Source organism: Triturus cristatus, chromosome 3_1 (assembly GCF_964204655.1).
Source record: "Triturus cristatus chromosome 3_1, aTriCri1.1, whole genome shotgun sequence".
Lineage (NCBI taxonomy): Eukaryota > Metazoa > Chordata > Amphibia > Caudata > Salamandridae > Triturus > Triturus cristatus.
The window spans coordinates 465349427-465368120 of record NC_140583.1 but is presented as its reverse complement, the minus strand read 5'-3'; positions in this window follow the sequence as shown (position 1 = coordinate 465368120).

Here is an 18694-nt window from a genome sequence, read left to right as displayed (position 1 = left end):
CTGCCACCCCAGTTCAGACATGGCCATATGCAAATCAGTCTGACCCTGTGCCTCATGGGAACAGTCCAGCCCGAACTGCCAAGCCATGTCTTCCCTGGACCGGAAACAAGCTTCCTAGGACCGGTTTCTGGCATTTCAGCCGTCTTCAGCCAGGCTTGCTTAAATCCAGTGGCAAAGCGAGCAAGGGACTCACGTCTGAGCATACCCTGCCAACTTATGGCGAACAAAGCAAAAACCAAAGGAAATGATGGATGGAGTGCTGAACATTGCAAGCACTCACCCCCAGTCAACTGATCTGGGTTTAATCCATCACCGTTCTTTAACCCACTCTGCCACCCCAGTTTAGACATGGACATACGCAAATCAGTCTGACCCTGTGCCTCATGGGAACAGTCCAGCCCGAACTACCAAGTCATGTCTTTCCTGGACCGGAAACAAGCTTCCTAGGACCGGTTTCTGGCATTTCAGCCGTCTTCAGCCAGGCTTGCTTGAATCCAGTGGCAAAGTGAGCAAGGGACTCACGTCTGAGCATACCCTGCCAACTGATGGCGAACAAAGCAAAAACCAAAGGAAATGATGGACGGAGTGCTGAACATTGCAAGCAGTCACCCCCAGTCAACTGATCTGGGTTTAATCCATCACCGTTCTTTAGCCCACTCTGCCACCCCAGTTCAGACATGGCCATATGGACATCAGTCTGACCCTGTGCCTCATGGGAACAGTCCAGCCTGAACTGCCAAGCCATGTCTTCCCTGGACTGGAAACAAGCTTCCTAGGACCGGTTTCTGGCATTTCAGCCGTCTTCAGCCAGACTTGCTTGAATCCAGTGGTAAAGTTAGCAAGGGACTCACGTCTGAGCATACCCTGCCAACTTATGGCGAACAAAGCAAAAACCAAAGGAAATGACGGACGGAGTGCTGAACATTGCAAGCACTCACCCCCAGTCAACTGATCTGGGTTTAATCCATCACCGTTCTTTAACCCACTCTGCCTCCCCAGTTTAGACATGGACATACGGAAATCAGTCTGACCCTGTGCCTCATGGGAACAGTCCAGCCCGAACTACCAAGTCATGTCTTTCCTGGACCGGAAACAAGCTTCCTAGGACCGGTTTCTGGCATTTCAGCCGTCTTCAGCCAGGCTTGCTTGAATCCAGTGGCAAAGTGAGCAAGGGACTCACGTCTGAGCATACCCTGCCAACTGATGGCGAACAAAGCAAAAACCAAAGGAAATGATGGACGGAGTGCTGAACATTGCAAGCAGTCACCCCCAGTCAACTGATCTGGGTTTAATCCATCACCGTTCTTTAGCCCACTCTGCCACCCCAGTTCAGACATGGCCATATGGACATCAGTCTGACCCTGTACCTCATGGGAACAGTCCAGCCTGAACTGCCAAGCCATGTCTTCCCTGGACCGGAAACAAGCTTCCTAGGACCGGTTTCTGGCATTTCAGCCGTCTTCAGCCAGACTTGCTTGAATCCAGTGGTAAAGTTAGCAAGGGACTCACGTCTGAGCATACCCTGCTAACTTATGGCGAACAAAGCAAAAACCAAAGGAAATGACGGACGGAGTGCTGAACATTGCAAGCACTCACCCCCAGTCAACTGATCTGGGTTTAATCCATCACCTTTCTTTAACCCACTCTGCCACCCCAGTTTAGACATGGACATACGCAAATCAGTCTGACCCTGTGCCTCATGGGAACAGTCCAGCCCGAACTACCAAGTCATGTCTTTCCTGGACCGGAAACAAGCTTCCTAGGACCGGTTTCTGGCATTTCAGCCGTCTTCAGCCAGGCTTGCTTGAATCCAGTGGCAAAGTGAGCAAGGGACTCACGTCTGAGCATACCCTGCCAACTTATGGCGAACAAAGCAAAAACCAAAGGAAATGACGGACGGAGTGCTGAACATTGCAAGCACTCACCCCCAGTCAACTGATCTGGGTTTAATCCATCACCGTTCTTTAGCCCACTCTGCCACCCCAGTTCAGACATGGCCATATGCAAATCAGTCTGACCCTGTGCCCCATGGGACCAGTCCAGCCCGAACTGCCAAGCCATGTCTTCCCTGAACCGGAAACAAGCTTCCTAGGACCGGTTTCCGGCATTTCAGCCGCCTTCAGCCAGGCTTGCTTGAATCCAGTGGCAAAGTGAGCAAGGGGCTCACGTCTGAGCATACCCTGCCAACTTATGGCGAACAAATCAAAAACCAAAGGAAATGATGGACGGAGTGCTGAACATTGCAAGCACTCACCCACAGTCAACTGATCTGGGTTTAATCCATCACCGTTCTTTAGCCCACTCTGCAACCCCAGTTCAGACATGGCCATATGCAAATCAGTCTGACCCTGTGCCTCATGGGAACAGTCCAGCCCGAACTGCCAAGTCATGTCTTCCCTGGACCGGAAACAAGCTTCCTAGGACCGGTTTCTGGCATTTCAGCCGTCTTCAGCCAGGCTTGCTTGAATCCAGTGGCAAAGTGAGCAAGGGACTCACGTCTGAGCATACCCTGCCAACTTATGGCGAACAAAGCAAAAACCAAAGGAAATGATGGACTGAGTGCTGAACATTGCAAGCACTCACCCCCAGTCAACTGATCTGGGTTTAATCCATCACCGTTCTTTAGCCCACTCTGCCACCCCAGTTCAGACATAGCCATATGCAAATCAGTCTGACCCTGTGCTTCATGGGAACAGTCCAGCCCGAACTGCCAAGCCATGTCTTCCCTGGAACGGAAACAAGCTTCCTAGGACCGGTTTCTGGCATTTCAGCCGTCTTCAGCCAGGCTTGCTTGAATCCAGTGGCAAAGTGAGCAAGGGACTCACGTCTGAGCATACCCTGCCAACTGATGGCGAACAAAGCAAAAACCAAAGGAAATGATAGACGGAGTGCTGAACATTGCAAGCAGTCACCCCCAGTCAACTGATCTGGGTTTAATCCATCACCGTTCTTTAGCCCACTCTGCCACCCCAGTTCAGACATGGCCATATGGACATCAGTCTGACCCTGTGCCTCATGGGAACAGTCCAGCCTGAACTGCCAAGCCATGTCTTCCCTGGACCGGAAACAAGCTTCCTAGGACCGGTTTCAGGTATTTCAGCCGTCTTCAGCCAGGCTTGCTTGAATCCAGTGGCAAAGTGAGCAAGGGACTCACGTCTGAGCATACCCTGCCAACTTATGGCGAACAAAGCAAAAACCAAAGGAAATGACGGACGGAGTGCTGAACATTGCAAGCACTCACCCCCAGTCAACTGATCTGGGTTTAATCCATCACCGTTCTTTAACCCACTCTGCCACCCCAGTTTAGACATGGACATACGCAAATCAGTCTGACCCTGTGCCTCATGGGAACAGTCCAGCCCGAACTACCAAGTCATGTCTTTCCTGGACCGGAAACAAGCTTCCTAGGACCGGTTTCTGGCATTTCAGCCGTCTTCCGCCAGGCTTGCTTGAATCCAGTGGCAAAGTGAGCAAGGGACTCACGTCTGAGCATACCCTGCCAACTGATGGCGAACAAAGCAAAAACCAAAGGAAATGATGGACGGAGTGCTGAACATTGCAAGCAGTCACCCCCAGTCAACTGATCTGGGTTTAATCCATCACCGTTCTTTAGCCCACTCTGCCACCCCAGTTCAGACATGGCCATATGGACATCAGTCTGACCCTGTGCCTCATGGGAACAGTCCAGCCTGAACTGCCAAGCCATGTCTTCCCTGGACCGGAAACAAGCTTCCTAGGACCGGTTTCTGGCATTTCAGCCGTCTTCAGCCAGACTTGCTTGAATCCAGTGGTAAAGTTAGCAAGGGACTCACGTCTGAGCATACCCTGCCAACTTATGGCGAACAAAGCAAAAACCAAAGGAAATGACGGACGGAGTGCTGAACATTGCAAGCACTCACCCCCAGTCAACTGATCTGGGTTTAATCCATCACCGTTCTTTAGCCCACTCTGCCACCCCAGTTCAGACATGGCCATATGCAAATCAGTCTGACCCTGTGCCTCATGGGAACAGTCCAGCCCGAACTACCAAGTCATGTCTTTCCTGGACCGGAAACAAGCTTCCTAGGACCGATTTCTGGCATTTCAGCCGTCTTCAGCCAGGCTTGCTTGAATCCAGTGGCAAAGTGAGCAAGGGACTCACGTCTGAGCATACCCTGCCAACTTATGGCGAACAAAGCAAAAACCAAAGGAAATGATGGACTGAGTGCTGAACATTGCAAGCACTCACCCCCAGTCAACTGATCTGGGTTTAATCCATCACCGTTCTTTAGCCCACTCTGCCACCCCAGTTCAGACATAGCCATATGCAAATCAGTCTGACCCTGTGCTTCATGGGAACAGTCCAGCCCGAACTGCCAAGCCATGTCTTCCCTGGAACGGAAACAAGCTTCCTAGGACCGGTTTCTGGCATTTCAGCCGTCTTCAGCCAGGCTTGCTTGAATCCAGTGGCAAAGTGAGCAAGGGACTCACGTCTGAGCATACCCTGCCAACTGATGGCGAACAAAGCAAAAACCAAAGGAAATGATGGACGGAGTGCTGAACATTGCAAGCAGTCACCCCCAGTCAACTGATCTGGGTTTAATCCATCACCGTTCTTTAGCCCACTCTGCCACCCCAGTTCAGACATGGCCATATGGACATCAGTCTGACCCTGTGCCTCATGGGAACAGTCCAGCCTGAACTGCCAAGCCATGTCTTCCCTGGACCGGAAACAAGCTTCCTAGGACCGGTTTCAGGCATTTCAGCCGTCTTCAGCCAGGCTTGCTTGAATCCAGTGGCAAAGTGAGCAAGGGACTCACGTCTGAGCATACCCTGCCAACTTATGGCGAACAAAGCAAAAACCAAAGGAAATGACGGACGGAGTGCTGAACATTGCAAGCACTCACCCCCAGTCAACTGATCTGGGTTTAATCCATCACCGTTCTTTAACCCACTCTGCCACCCCAGTTTAGACATGGACATACGCAAATCAGTCTGACCCTGTGCCTCATGGGAACAGTCCAGCCCGAACTACCAAGTCATGTCTTTCCTGGACCGGAAACAAGCTTCCTAGGACCGGTTTCTGGCATTTCAGCCGTCTTCAGCCAGGCTTGCTTGAATCCAGTGGCAAAGTGAGCAAGGGACTCACGTCTGAGCATACCCTGCCAACTGATGGCGAACAAAGCAAAAACCAAAGGAAATGATGGACGGAGTGCTGAACATTGCAAGCAGTCACCCCCAGTCAACTGATCTGGGTTTAATCCATCACCGTTCTTTAGCCCACTCTGCCACCCCAGTTCAGACATGGCCATATGGACATCAGTCTGACCCTGTGCCTCATGGGAACAGTCCAGCCTGAACTGCCAAGCCATGTCTTCCCTGGACCGGAAACAAGCTTCCTAGGACCGGTTTCTGGCATTTCAGCCGTCTTCAGCCAGACTTGCTTGAATCCAGTGGTAAAGTTAGCAAGGGACTCACGTCTGAGCATACCCTGCCAACTTATGGCGAACAAAGCAAAAACCAAAGGAAATGACGGACGGAGTGCTGAACATTGCAAGCACTCACCCCCAGTCAACTGATCTGGGTTTAATCCATCACCGTTCTTTAACCCACTCTGCCACCCCAGTTTAGACATGGACATACGCAAATCAGTCTGACCCTGTGCCTCATGGGAACAGTCCAGCCCGAACTACCAAGTCATGTCTTTCCTGGACCGGAAACAAGCTTCCTAGGACCGGTTTCTGGCATTTCAGCCGTCTTCAGCCAGACTTGCTTGAATCCAGTGGCAAAGTGAGCAAGGGACTCACGTCTGAGCATACCCTGCCAACTGATGGCGAACAAAGCAAAAACCAAAGGAAATGATGGACGGAGTGCTGAACATTGCAAGCAGTCACCCCCAGTCAACTGATCTGGGTTTAATCCATCACCGTTCTTTAGCCCACTCTGCCACCCCAGTTCAGACATGGCCATATGGACATCAGTCTGACCCTGTACCTCATGGGAACAGTCCAGCCTGAACTGCCAAGCCATGTCTTCCCTGGACCGGAAACAAGCTTCCTAGGACCGGTTTCTGGCATTTCAGCCGTCTTCAGCCAGACTTGCTTGAATCCAGTGGTAAAGTTAGCAAGGGACTCACGTCTGAGCATACCCTGCCAACTTATGGCGAACAAAGCAAAAACCAAAGGAAATGACGGACGGAGTGCTGAACATTGCAAGCACTCACCCCCAGTCAACTGATCTGGGTTTAATCCATCACCGTTCTTTAACCCACTCTGCCACCCCAGTTTAGACATGGACATACGCAAATCAGTCTGACCCTGTGCCTCATGGGAACAGTCCAGCCCGAACTACCAAGTCATGTCTTTCCTGGACCAGAAACAAGCTTCCTAGGACCGGTTTCTGGCATTTCAGCCGTCTTCAGCCAGGCTTGCTTGAATCCAGTGGCAAAGTGAGCAAGGGACTCACGTCTGAGCATACCCTGCCAACTTATGGCGAACAAAGCAAAAACCAAAGGAAATGACGGACGGAGTGCTGAACATTGCAAGCACTCACCCCCAGTCAACTGATCTGGGTTTAATCCATCACCGTTCTTTAGCCCACTCTGCCACCCCAGTTCAGACATGGCCATATGCAAATCAGTCTGACCCTGTGCCCCATGGGACCAGTCCAGCCCGAACTGCCAAGCCATGTCTTCCCTGAACCGGAAACAAGCTTCCTAGGACCGGTTTCCGGCATTTCAGCCGTCTTCAGCCAGGCTTGCTTGAATCCAGTGGCAAAGTGAGCAAGGGGCTCACGTCTGAGCATACCCTGCCAACTTATGGCGAACAAATCAAAAACCAAAGGAAATGATGGACGGAGTGCTGAACATTGCAAGCACTCACCCACAGTCAACTGATCTGGGTTTAATCCATCACCGTTCTTTAGCCCACTCTGCCACCCCAGTTCAGACATGGCCATATGCAAATCAGTCTGACCCTGTGCCTCATGGGAACAGTCCAGCCCGAACTGCCAAGTCATATCTTCCCTGGACCGGAAACAAGCTTCCTAGGACCGGTTTCTGGCATTTCAGCCGTCTTCAGCCAGGCTTGCTTGAATCCAGTGGCAAAGTGAGCAAGGGACTCACGGCTGAGCATACCCTGCCAACTTATGGCGAACAAAGCAAAAACCAAAGGAAATGATGGACGGAGTGCTGAACATTGCAAGCACTCACCCCCAGTCAACTGATCTGGGTTTAATCCATCACCGTTCTTTAGCCCACTCTGCCACCCCAGTTCAGACATGGCCATATGCAAATCAGTCTGACCCTGTGCCTCATGGGAACAGTCCAGCCCGAACTGCCAAGTCATGTCTTCCCTGGACCGGAAACAAGCTTCCTAGGACCGGTTTCCGGCATTTCAGCCGTCTTCAGCCAGGCTTGCTTGAATCCAGTGGCAAAGTGAGCAAGGGACTCACGTCTGAGCATACCCTGCCAACTTATGGCGAACAAAGCAAAAACCAAAGGAAATGATGGACGGAGTGCTGAACATTGCAAGCACTCACCCCCAGTCAACTGATCTGGGTATAATCCATCACCGTTCTTTAGCCCACTCTGCCACCCCAGTTCAGACATGGCCATATGCAAATCAGTCTGACCCTGTGCCCCATGGGACCAGTCCAGCCCGAACTGCCAAGCCATGTCTTCCCTGAACCGGAAACAAGCTTCCTAGGACCGGTTTCCGACATTTCAGCCGTCTTCAGCCAGGCTTGCTTGAATCCAGTGGCAAAGTGAGCAAGGGGCTCACGTCTGAGCATACCCTGCCAACTTATGGCGAACAAATCAAAAACCAAAGGAAATGATGGACGGAGTGCTGAACATTGCAAGCACTCACCCACAGTCAACTGATCTGGGTTTAATCCATCACCGTTCTTTAGCCCACTCTGCCACCCCAGTTCAGACATGGCCATATGCAAATCAGTCTGACCCTGTGCCTCATGGGAACAGTCCAGCCCGAACTGCCAAGTCATGTCTTCCCTGGACCGGAAACAAGCTTCCTAGGACCGGTTTCTGGCATTTCAGCCGTCTTCAGCCAGGCTTGCTTGAATCCAGTGGCAAAGTGAGCAAGGGACTCACGGCTGAGCATACCCTGCCAACTTATGGCGAACAAAGCAAAAACCAAAGGAAATGATGGACGGAGTGCTGAACATTGCAAGCACTCACCCCCAGTCAACTGATCTGGGTTTAATCCATCACCGTTCTTTAGCCCACTCTGCCACCCCAGTTCAGACATGGCCATATGCAAATCAGTCTGACCCTGTGCCTCATGGGAACAGTCCAGCCCGAACTGCCAAGTCATGTCTTCCCTGGACCGGAAACAAGCTTCCTAGGACCGGTTTCCGGCATTTCAGCCGTCTTCAGCCAGGCTTGCTTGAATCCAGTGGCAAAGTGAGCAAGGGACTCACGTCTGAGCATACCCTGCCAACTTATGGCGAACAAAGCAAAAACCAAAGGAAATGATGGACTGAGTGCTGAACATTGCAAGCACTCACCCCCAGTCAACTGATCTGGGTTTAATCCATCACCGTTCTTTAGCCCACTCTGCCACCCCAGTTCAGACATAGCCATATGCAAATCAGTCTGACCCTGTGCTTCATGGGAACAGTCCAGCCCGAACTGCCAAGCCATGTCTTCCCTGGAACGGAAACAAGCTTCCTAGGACCGGTTTCTGGCATTTCAGCCGTCTTCAGCCAGGCTTGCTTGAATCCAGTGGCAAAGTGAGCAAGGGACTCACGTCTGAGCATACCCTGCCAACTGATGGCGAACAAAGCAAAAACCAAAGGAAATGATGGACGGAGTGCTGAACATTGCAAGCAGTCACCCCCAGTCAACTGATCTGGGTTTAATCCATCACCGTTCTTTAGCCCACTCTGCCACCCCAGTTCAGACATGGCCATATGGACATCAGTCTGACCCTGTGCCTCATGGGAACAGTCCAGCCTGAACTGCCAAGCCATGTCTTCCCTGGACCGGAAACAAGCTTCCTAGGACCGGTTTCAGGCATTTCAGCCGTCTTCAGCCAGGCTTGCTTGAATCCAGTGGCAAAGTGAGCAAGGGACTCACGTCTGAGCATACCCTGCCAACTTATGGCGAACAAAGCAAAAACCAAAGGAAATGACGGACGGAGTGCTGAACATTGCAAGCACTCACCCCCAGTCAACTGATCTGGGTTTAATCCATCACCGTTCTTTAACCCACTCTGCCACCCCAGTTTAGACATGGACATACGCAAATCAGTCTGACCCTGTGCCTCATGGGAACAGTCCAGCCCGAACTACCAAGTCATGTCTTTCCTGGACCGGAAACAAGCTTCCTAGGACCGGTTTCTGGCATTTCAGCCGTCTTCAGCCAGGCTTGCTTGAATCCAGTGGCAAAGTGAGCAAGGGACTCACGTCTGAGCATACCCTGCCAACTGATGGCGAACAAAGCAAAAACCAAAGGAAATGATGGACGGAGTGCTGAACATTGCAAGCAGTCACCCCCAGTCAACTGATCTGGGTTTAATCCATCACCGTTCTTTAGCCCACTCTGCCACCCCAGTTCAGACATGGCCATATGGACATCAGTCTGACCCTGTGCCTCATGGGAACAGTCCAGCCTGAACTGCCAAGCCATGTCTTCCCTGGACCGGAAACAAGCTTCCTAGGACCGGTTTCTGGCATTTCAGCCGTCTTCAGCCAGACTTGCTTGAATCCAGTGGTAAAGTTAGCAAGGGACTCACGTCTGAGCATACCCTGCCAACTTATGGCGAACAAAGCAAAAACCAAAGGAAATGACGGACGGAGTGCTGAACATTGCAAGCACTCACCCCCAGTCAACTGATCTGGGTTTAATCCATCACCGTTCTTTAACCCACTCTGCCACCCCAGTTTAGACATGGACATACGCAAATCAGTCTGACCCTGTGCCTCATGGGAACAGTCCAGCCCGAACTACCAAGTCATGTCTTTCCTGGACCGGAAACAAGCTTCCTAGGACCGGTTTCTGGCATTTCAGCCGTCTTCAGCCAGACTTGCTTGAATCCAGTGGCAAAGTGAGCAAGGGACTCACGTCTGAGCATACCCTGCCAACTGATGGCGAACAAAGCAAAAACCAAAGGAAATGATGGACGGAGTGCTGAACATTGCAAGCAGTCACCCCCAGTCAACTGATCTGGGTTTAATCCATCACCGTTCTTTAGCCCACTCTGCCACCCCAGTTCAGACATGGCCATATGGACATCAGTCTGACCCTGTACCTCATGGGAACAGTCCAGCCTGAACTGCCAAGCCATGTCTTCCCTGGACCGGAAACAAGCTTCCTAGGACCGGTTTCTGGCATTTCAGCCGTCTTCAGCCAGACTTGCTTGAATCCAGTGGTAAAGTTAGCAAGGGACTCACGTCTGAGCATACCCTGCCAACTTATGGCGAACAAAGCAAAAACCAAAGGAAATGACGGACGGAGTGCTGAACATTGCAAGCACTCACCCCCAGTCAACTGATCTGGGTTTAATCCATCACCGTTCTTTAACCCACTCTGCCACCCCAGTTTAGACATGGACATACGCAAATCAGTCTGACCCTGTGCCTCATGGGAACAGTCCAGCCCGAACTACCAAGTCATGTCTTTCCTGGACCAGAAACAAGCTTCCTAGGACCGGTTTCTGGCATTTCAGCCGTCTTCAGCCAGGCTTGCTTGAATCCAGTGGCAAAGTGAGCAAGGGACTCACGTCTGAGCATACCCTGCCAACTTATGGCGAACAAAGCAAAAACCAAAGGAAATGACGGACGGAGTGCTGAACATTGCAAGCACTCACCCCCAGTCAACTGATCTGGGTTTAATCCATCACCGTTCTTTAGCCCACTCTGCCACCCCAGTTCAGACATGGCCATATGCAAATCAGTCTGACCCTGTGCCCCATGGGACCAGTCCAGCCCGAACTGCCAAGCCATGTCTTCCCTGAACCGGAAACAAGCTTCCTAGGACCGGTTTCCGGCATTTCAGCCGTCTTCAGCCAGGCTTGCTTGAATCCAGTGGCAAAGTGAGCAAGGGGCTCACGTCTGAGCATACCCTGCCAACTTATGGCGAACAAATCAAAAACCAAAGGAAATGATGGACGGAGTGCTGAACATTGCAAGCACTCACCCACAGTCAACTGATCTGGGTTTAATCCATCACCGTTCTTTAGCCCACTCTGCCACCCCAGTTCAGACATGGCCATATGCAAATCAGTCTGACCCTGTGCCTCATGGGAACAGTCCAGCCCGAACTGCCAAGTCATGTCTTCCCTGGACCGGAAACTAGCTTCCTAGGACCGGTTTCTGGCATTTCAGCCGTCTTCAGCCAGGCTTGCTTGAATCCAGTGGCAAAGTGAGCAAGGGACTCACGGCTGAGCATACCCTGCCAACTTATGGCGAACAAAGCAAAAACCAAAGGAAATGATGGACGGAGTGCTGAACATTGCAAGCACTCACCCCCAGTCAACTGATCTGGGTTTAATCCATCACCGTTCTTTAGCCCACTCTGCCACCCCAGTTAAGACATGGCCATATGCAAATCAGTCTGACCCTGTGCCTCATGGGAACAGTCCAGCCCGAACTGCCAAGTCATGTCTTCCCTGGACCGGAAACAAGCTTCCTAGGACCGGTTTCCGGCATTTCAGCCGTCTTCAGCCAGGCTTGCTTGAATCCAGTGGCAAAGTGAGCAAGGGACTCACGTCTGAGCATACCCTGCCAACTTATGGCGAACAAAGCAAAAACCAAAGGAAATGACGGACGGAGTGCTGAACATTGCAAGCACTCACCCCCAGTCAACTGATCTGGGTTTAATCCATCACCGTTCTTTAGCCCACTCTGCCACCCCAGTTCAGACATGGCCATATGCAAATCAGTCTGACCCTGTGCCCCATGGGACCAGTCCAGCCCGAACTGCCAAGCCATGTCTTCCCTGAACCGGAAACAAGCTTCCTAGGACCGGTTTCCGGCATTTCAGCCGTCTTCAGCCAGGCTTGCTTGAATCCAGTGGCAAAGTGAGCAAGGGGCTCACGTCTGAGCATACCCTGCCAACTTATGGCGAACAAATCAAAAACCAAAGGAAATGATGGACGGAGTGCTGAACATTGCAAGCACTCACCCACAGTCAACTGATCTGGGTTTAATCCATCACCGTTCTTTAGCCCACTCTGCCACCCCAGTTCAGACATGGCCATATGCAAATCAGTCTGACCCTGTGCCTCATGGGAACAGTCCAGCCCGAACTGCCAAGTCATGTCTTCCCTGGACCGGAAACTAGCTTCCTAGGACCGGTTTCTGGCATTTCAGCCGTCTTCAGCCAGGCTTGCTTGAATCCAGTGGCAAAGTGAGCAAGGGACTCACGGCTGAGCATACCCTGCCAACTTATGGCGAACAAAGCAAAAACCAAAGGAAATGATGGACGGAGTGCTGAACATTGCAAGCACTCACCCCCAGTCAACTGATCTGGGTTTAATCCATCACCGTTCTTTAGCCCACTCTGCCACCCCAGTTCAGACATGGCCATATGCAAATCAGTCTGACCCTGTGCCTCATGGGAACAGTCCAGCCCGAACTGCCAAGTCATGTCTTCCCTGGACCGGAAACAAGCTTCCTAGGACCGGTTTCCGGCATTTCAGCCGTCTTCAGCCAGGCTTGCTTGAATCCAGTGGCAAAGTGAGCAAGGGACTCACGTCTGAGCATACCCTGCCAACTTATGGCGAACAAAGCAAAAACCAAAGGAAATGATGGACTGAGTGCTGAACATTGCAAGCACTCACCCCCAGTCAACTGATCTGGGTTTAATCCATCACCGTTCTTTAGCCCACTCTGCCACCCCAGTTCAGACATAGCCATATGCAAATCAGTCTGACCCTGTGCTTCATGGGAACAGTCCAGCCCGAACTGCCAAGCCATGTCTTCCCTGGAACGGAAACAAGCTTCCTAGGACCGGTTTCTGGCATTTCAGCCGTCTTCAGCCAGGCTTGCTTGAATCCAGTGGCAAAGTGAGCAAGGGACTCACGTCTGAGCATACCCTGCCAACTGATGGCGAACAAAGCAAAAACCAAAGGAAATGATGGACGGAGTGCTGAACATTGCAAGCAGTCACCCCCAGTCAACTGATCTGGGTTTAATCCATCACCGTTCTTTAGCCCACTCTGCCACCCCAGTTCAGACATGGCCATATGGACATCAGTCTGACCCTGTGCCTCATGGGAACAGTCCAGCCTGAACTGCCAAGCCATGTCTTCCCTGGACCGGAAACAAGCTTCCTAGGACCGGTTTCAGGCATTTCAGCCGTCTTCAGCCAGGCTTGCTTGAATCCAGTGGCAAAGTGAGCAAGGGACTCACGTCTGAGCATACCCTGCCAACTTATGGCGAACAAAGCAAAAACCAAAGGAAATGACGGACGGAGTGCTGAACATTGCAAGCACTCACCCCCAGTCAACTGATCTGGGTTTAATCCATCACCGTTCTTTAACCCACTCTGCCACCCCAGTTTAGACATGGACATACGCAAATCAGTCTGACCCTGTGCCTCATGGGAACAGTCCAGCCCGAACTACCAAGTCATGTCTTTCCTGGACCAGAAACAAGCTTCCTAGGACCGGTTTCTGGCATTTCAGCCGTCTTCAGCCAGGCTTGCTTGAATCCAGTGGCAAAGTGAGCAAGGGACTCACGTCTGAGCATACCCTGCCAACTTATGGCGAACAAAGCAAAAACCAAAGGAAATGACGGACAGAGTGCTGAACATTGCAAGCACTCACCCCCAGTCAACTGATCTGGGTTTAATCCATCACCGTTCTTTAGCCCACTCTAACACCCCAGTTCAGACATGGCCATATGCAAATCAGTCTGACCCTGTGCCCCATGGGACCAGTCCAGCCCAAACTGCCAAGTCATGTCTTCCCTGGACCGGAAACAAGCTTCCTAGGACCGGTTTCTGGCATTTCAGCCGTCTTCAGCCAGGCTTGCTTGAATCCAGTGGCAAAGTGAGCAAGGGACTCACGGCTGAGCATACCCTGCCAACTTATGGCGAACAAAGCAAAAACCAAAGGAAATGATGGACGGAGTGCTGAACATTGCAAGCACTCACCCCCAGTCAACTGATCTGGGTTTAATCCATCACCGTTCTTTAGCCCACTCTGCCACCCCAGTTCAGACATGGCCATATGCAAATCAGTCTGATCCTGTGCCTCATGGGAACAGTCCAGCCCGAACTGCCAAGTCATGTCTTCCCTGGACCGGAAACAAGCTTCCTAGGACCGGTTTCCGGCATTTCAGCCGTCTTCAGCCAGGCTTGCTTGAATCCAGTGGCAAAGTGAGCAAGGGACTCACGTCTGAGCATACCCTGCCAACTTATGGCGAACAAAGCAAAAACCAAAGGAAATGATGGACTGAGTGCTGAACATTGCAAGCACTCACCCCCAGTCAACTGATCTGGGTTTAATCCATCACCGTTCTTTAGCCCACTCTGCCACCCCAGTTCAGACATAGCCATATGCAAATCAGTCTGACCCTGTGCCTCATGGGAATAGTTCAGCCCGAACTGCCAAGCCATGTCTTCCCTGGACCAGAAACAAGCTTCCTAGGACCGGTTTCTGGCATTTCAGCCGTCTTCAGCCAGGCTTGCTTGAATCCAGTGGCAAAGTGAGCAAGGGACTCACGTCTGAGCATACCCTGCCAACTTATGGCGAACAAAGCAAAAACCAAAGGAAATGATGGACGGAGTGCTGAACATTGCAAGCACTCACCCCCAGTCAACTGATCTGGGTTTAATCCATCACCGTTCTTTAGCCCACTCTGCCACCCCAGTTCAGACATGGCCATATGCAAATCAGTCTGACCCTGTGCCCCATGGGAACAGTCCAGCCCGAACTGCCAAGCCATGTCTTCCCTGAACCGGAAACAAGCTTCCTAGGACCGGTTTCCGGCATTTCAGCCGTCATCAGCCATGCTTGCTTGAATCCAGTGGCAAAGTGAGCAAGGGACTCCCGTCTGAGCATACCCTGCCAACTTATGGCGAACAAAGCAAAAACCAAAGGAAATGATGGACGGAGTGCTGAACATTGCAAGCACTCACCCCCAGTCAACTGATCTGGGTTTAATCCATCACCGTTCTTTAGCCCACTCTGCCACCCCAGTTCAGACATGGCCATATGCAAATCAGTCTGACCCTGTGCCTCATGGGAACAGTCCAGCCCGAACTGCCAAGCCATGTCTTCCCTGGACCGGAAACAAGCTTCCTAGGACCGGTTTCTGGCATTTCAGCCGTCTTCAGCCAGGCTTGATTGAATCCAGTGGCAAAGTGAGCAAGGGACTCACGTCTGAGCATACCCTGCCAACTTATGGCGAACAAAGCAAAAACCAAAGGAAATGATGGACGGAGTGCTGAACATTGCAAGCACACACCCCCAGTCAACTGATCTGGGTTTAATCCATCACCGTTCTTTAGCCCACTCTGCCACCCCAGTTCAGACATTGCCATATGCAAATCAGTCTGACCCTGTGCCTCATGGGAACATTCCAGCCCAAACTGCCAAGTCATGTCTTCCCTGGACCGGAAACAAGCTTCCTAGGACCGGTTTCTGGCATTTCAGCCGTCTTCAGCCAGGCTTGCTTGAATCCAGTGGCAAAGTGAGCAAGGGACTCAGGTCTGAGCATACCCTGCCAACTTATGGCGAACAAAGCAAAAACCAAAGGAAATGATGGACGGAGTGCTGAACATTGCAAGCACTCACCCCCAGTCAACTGATCTGGGTTTAATCCATCACCGTTCTTTAGCCCACTCTGCCACCCCAGTTCAGACATGGCCATATGCAAATCAGTCTGACCCTGTGCCTCATGGGAACAGTCCAGCCCGAACTGCCAAGTCATGTCTTCCCTAGACCGGAAACAAGCTTCCTAGGACCAGTTTCCGGCATTTCAGCCGTCTTCAGCCAGGCTTGCTTGAATCCAGTGGCAAAGTGAGCAAGGGACTCACGTCTGAGCATACCCTGCCAACTTATGGCGAACAAAGCAAAAACCAAAGGAAATGATGGACTGAGTGCTGAACATTGCAAGCACTCACCCCCAGTCAACTGATCTGGGTTTAATCCATCACCGTTCTTTAGCCCACTCTGCCACCCCAGTTCAGACATAGCCATATGCAAATCAGTCTGACCCTGTGCTTCATGGGAACAGTCCAGCCCGAACTGCCAAGCCATGTCTTCCCTGGAACGGAAACAAGCTTCCTAGGACCGGTTTCTGGCATTTCAGCCGTCTTCAGCCAGGCTTGCTTGAATCCAGTGGCAAAGTGAGCAAGGGACTCACGTCTGAGCATACCCTGCCAACTGATGGCGAACAAAGCAAAAGCCAAAGGAAATGATGGACGGAGTGCTGAACATTGCAAGCAGTCACCCCCAGTCAACTGGTCTGGGTTTAATCCATCACCGTTCTTTAGCCCACTCTGCCACCCCAGTTCAGACATGGCCATATGGACATCAGTCTGACCCTGTGCCTCCTGGGAACAGTCCAGCCTGAACTGCCAAGCCATGTCTTCCCTTGACCGGAGACAAGCTTCCTAGGACCGGTTTCTGGCATTTCAGCCGTCTTCAGCCAGACTTGCTTGAATCCAGTGGTAAAGTTAGCAAGGGACTCACGTCTGAGCATACCCTGCCAACTTATGGCGAACAAAGCAAAAACCAAAGGAAATGACGGACGGAGTGCTGAACATTGCAAGCACTCACCCCCAGTCAACTGATCTGGGTTTAATCCATCACCGTTCTTTAACCCACTCTGCCACCCCAGTTTAGACATGGACATACGCAAATCAGTCTGACCCTGTGTCTCATGGGAACAGTCCAGCCCGAACTACCAAGTCATGTCTTTCCTGGACCGGAAACAAGCTTCCTAGGACCGGTTTCTGGCATTTCAGCCGTCTTCAGCCAGGCTTGCTTGAATCCAGTGGCAAAGTGAGCAAGGGACTCACGTCTGAGCATACCCTGCCAACTGATGGCGAACAAAGCAAAAACCAAAGGAAATGATGGACGGAGTGCTGAACATTGCAAGCAGTCACCCCCAGTCAACTGATCTGGGTTTAATCCATCACCGTTCTTTAGCCCACTCTGCCACCCCAGTTCAGACATGGCCATATGGACATCAGTCTGACCCTGTGCCTCATGGGAACAGTCCAGCCTGAACTGCCAAGCCATGTCTTCCCTGGACCGGAAACAAGCTTCCTAGGACCGGTTTCTGGCATTTCAGCCATCTTCAGCCAGACTTGCTTGAATCCAGTGGTAAAGTTAGCAAGGGACTCACGTCTGAGCATACCCTGCCAACTTATGGCGAACAAAGCAAAAACCAAAGGAAATGACGGACGGAGTGCTGAACATTGCAAGCACTCACCCCCAGTCAACTGATCTGGGTTTAATCCATCACCGTTCTTTAACCCACTCTGCCACCCCAGTTTAGACATGGACATACGCAAATCAGTCTGACCCTGTGCCTCATGGGAACAGTCCAGCCCGAACTACCAAGTCATGTCTTTCCTGGACCGGAAACAAGCTTCCTAGGACCGGTTTCTGGCATTTCAGCCGTCTTCAGCCAGGCTTGCTTGAATCCAGTGGCAAAGTGAGCAAGGGACTCACGTCTGAGCATACCCTGCCAACTTATGGCGAACAAAGCAAAAACCAAAGGAAATGACGGACGGAGTGCTGAACATTGCAAGCACTCACCCCCAGTCAACTGATCTGGGTTTAATCCATCACCGTTCTTTAGCCCACTCTGCCACCCCAGTTCAGACATGGCCATATGCAAATCAGTCTGACCCTGTGCCCCATGGGACCAGTCCAGCCCGAACTGCCAAGCCATGTCTTCCCTGAACCGGAAACAAGCTTCCTAGGACCGGTTTCCGGCATTTCAGCCGTCTTCAGCCAGGCTTGCTTGAATCCAGTGGCAAAGTGAGCAAGGGGCTCACGTCTGAGCATACCCTGCCAACTTATGGCGAACAAAGCAAAAACCAAAGGAAATGATGGACGGAGTGCTGAACATTGCAAGCACTCACCCCCAGTCAACTGATCTGGGTTTAATCCATCACCGTTCTTTAGCCCACTCTGCCACCCCAGTTCAGACATGGCCATATGCAAATCAGTCTGACCCTGTGCCTCATGGGAACAGTCCAGCCCGAACTGCCAAGCCATGTCTTCCCTGGACCGGAAACAAGCTTCCTAGGATCGGTTTCTGGCATTTCAGCCGTCTTCAGCCAGGCTTGCTTAAATCCAGTGGCAAAGCGAGCAAGGGACTCACGTCTGAGCATACCCTGCCAACTTATGGCGAACAAAGCAAAAACCAAAGGAAATGATGGATGGAGTGCTGAACATTGCAAGCACTCACCCCCAGTCAACTGATCTGGGTTTAATCCATCACCGTTCTTTAGCCCACTCTGCCACCCCATTTCAGACATGGCCATATGGAAATCAGTCTGACCCTGTGCCTCATGGGAACAGTCCAGCCCGAACTGCCAAGCCATGTCTTCCCTGGGCCGGAAACAAACTTCCTAGGACCGGTTTCTGGCATTTCAGCCGTCTTCAGCCTGGCTTGCTTGAATCCAGTGGCAAAGTGAGCAAGGGACTCACGTCTGAGCATACCCTGCCAACTTATGGCGAACAAAACAAAAACCAAAGGAAATGATGGACAGAGTGCTGAACATTGC